General features: G+C 36.3%; 1 non-coding gene across 1 annotated transcript; it reads left to right on the top strand.

The window, feature by feature from the left end:
• Nucleotides 1-2,093: 2,093 nt before the first annotated feature.
• Nucleotides 2,094-2,175, top strand: TRNAL-CAA (transfer RNA leucine (anticodon CAA)). Its single transcript has one exon. It is a non-coding gene; the product is annotated as a tRNA-Leu (tRNA).
• The last annotated feature ends 338 nt before the right edge of the window (nt 2,176-2,513 follow it).

Here is a 2,513-nt window from a genome sequence, read left to right as displayed (position 1 = left end):
AAGAAGATTCATCACCTGGAGGATAATAAACTCTAGTTTTATGGCCCAAAAGACTACACAAGTAAAAACCACTAATGAATGTACTGTATAAACACAGGGGCAAGAATGTACATTGGTTGAACAAGTGAGGATAACAAGGAGACTCTGTTTAGTTATTAAAGTAGACCAAAAGATACATGACACATATCTGGAGATTTTTCTGAAGTGTTAACACTGCTCAAAACAGGGTCACTTAAAAGACATGGAAAAGTGTTACTACAAGGTAAGAAAGGCAGAAGTTGATTTTTAGAAAGAGCATTTTTTTTAAAAGTAAAGATCAGCATTGTTTTATTTTAAAAAACAGATTAATCTCTTAATTTTAATTGATTTTTCATAACTGCATATTAGAAAATATTACTAATAATAAGCTGAAGTGATTTCAGTTTAGATCTTAGTTTAGATTTAGTTTAGATCTTTATATGTGACTTGGACTATGAAGAGATGCCTTCAAACATTATTTATTGAGAAGATAAGTATTAAATGGAATTTCCAGTATTTCTGTACTTTGGGAAAGGCTTTGATGTGAAAACTATTTTCCTTCCTATAAGTTACAGTTGTATAACATGCCTTAATTTTGAACCATAAATGAAACACTCAACTTTATGTTGAACACTCAAATGAAACTCCATTCAGATGAGAATTTATTCTTTAGTGCCAACGGAGAATTTGGAGAAACACAGAGAGATAAAAGAATTAATTTGGATGTTTATTTAAAATACAGTGTCCTGGTCTCCACCTCATAGCAAGTGAAATACAATCTCTGCATGTGAAATCTTGGCATCTCTATACAATTGTAGCAAAACCTCTAGTTGATTTGGAACCATACTAAAGTTTAAGAATGACTTTATTGTTAGTAAATATTTATTAGTTGGACTATAAAGAAAGCTGAGTGCTGAAGAATTGATGCTTTTGAACTGTGGTGTTGGAGAAGACTCTTGAGAGTCCCTTTGATTGCAAGGAGATCCAACCAGTCCACTCTAAAGGAGATTAGTCCTAAGTGTTCATTGGAAGGACTGATGGTGAAGCTGAAACTCCAATACTTTGGCCACCTGATGTGAAGAACTGACTCCTTGGAAAAGACCCTGATGCTGGCAAAGATTGAAGGCGTGAGAAGGGTTTGACAGAGAGTGAGATGGTTGGATGGCATCTCCGACTCAACGGGCATGAGTCTGGGTAAACTCTGGGAGTTAGTGATGGACAGGAAGGCCTTGGGGTCGCAAAAAGTCGGATACGACTGAGCAACTGAACTGAACTGATTATTTTCATCAAATATTTCCTTTTCATAAACAAAATTTATTTTTTAATAGACACAGGAAAATACTTTTCCAAAGTGTAAAAATTAGACCTGAAATTACTTTTATGAAGTAAGTCCTTAGGCCTGGAATCACCTTAATGGGATCAATAATATTATTAGTGCTAAAATTAAAAGGAGAAAGAACTCAAGGGAAGTCTTAATATACTAAATAGTATACAAATTTTTGAATGCTCTAGAACTTAACTGTTAATTATAAATATAGTTTATATATTAAAATATATCACTTATTAAGCTGTTTCAAAGATGAAACTCCAATACTTTGTCCACCTGATGTGAAGAACTGACTCCTTGGAAAAAACCCCGATGCTGGGAAAGATTGAAGGCAGAAGAAAAAGGGGTCAAGAGAGGATGAGATGGCTGGATGGCACCACCGACTCAATGGACATGAGTTTGAGTAAACTCTGGGAGTTGGCGATGGGCAGGGAGGCCTGGTGTGGTGCAGTCCATGCGGTAGCAAAGAGTCAGACATGACTGAGTGATTGAGCTTAGCTGAACTGAAACTGTCAATTATTAAAATTTAGTACTCAAATGTCATAAAGTATGACATGCTATCAATGCTATAAAACATGTGAAGGTCTATGCAATTCATCAGTAGGATTTGACCCAATTCTAATAATTCTATCTGCCTGCTTTATTTGATTATTTAACATTAGAAGTAGCTGTATTTTAAAACAAAGTTGGGGGAAAGGAAATATTTGCTGCTAGCAGTTGCTTTTAAGAAGTGGTATCTGGAAATAGAGCTGTGATGGCTGGGTGGTCAAGGCATTGGATTCAAAATCCAATGGGGTCTGCCCGCTCAGGTTAGAATCCTGTTCACGGCATTTCTCAGTGAAATTAAAAGATGTTGGCTCCTTGGAAGAAAAACGACGACAAACCTAGACAGTGTATTAAAAAGCAGAGACATTACTTTGCCTACAAATGTCCGTATAGTCAAAGCTATGGTTTCTCCAGTAGTCATGTATGAATGTGAGATCTGGACAATTAAAAAGACTGGGCACTGAAAAATTGACGCCTTTGAACTGTGATGTTGGAGAAGTCTCTTGAGAGTTCCTTGGACGGCAAGGAGATCAAACCAGTCAATCCTAAAGGAAATCAACCCTGAATATTCATTGGAAGCGCTGATGCTGAAGCTGAAGCTCCAATACTTTGGCCATCTGAT

Source organism: Capricornis sumatraensis, chromosome 3 (genome assembly GCF_032405125.1).
Source record: "Capricornis sumatraensis isolate serow.1 chromosome 3, serow.2, whole genome shotgun sequence".
Lineage (NCBI taxonomy): Eukaryota > Metazoa > Chordata > Mammalia > Artiodactyla > Bovidae > Capricornis > Capricornis sumatraensis.
The sequence above is the reverse complement of the archived record's forward strand: the minus strand, read 5'-3'. Positions and strand labels throughout refer to the sequence as shown.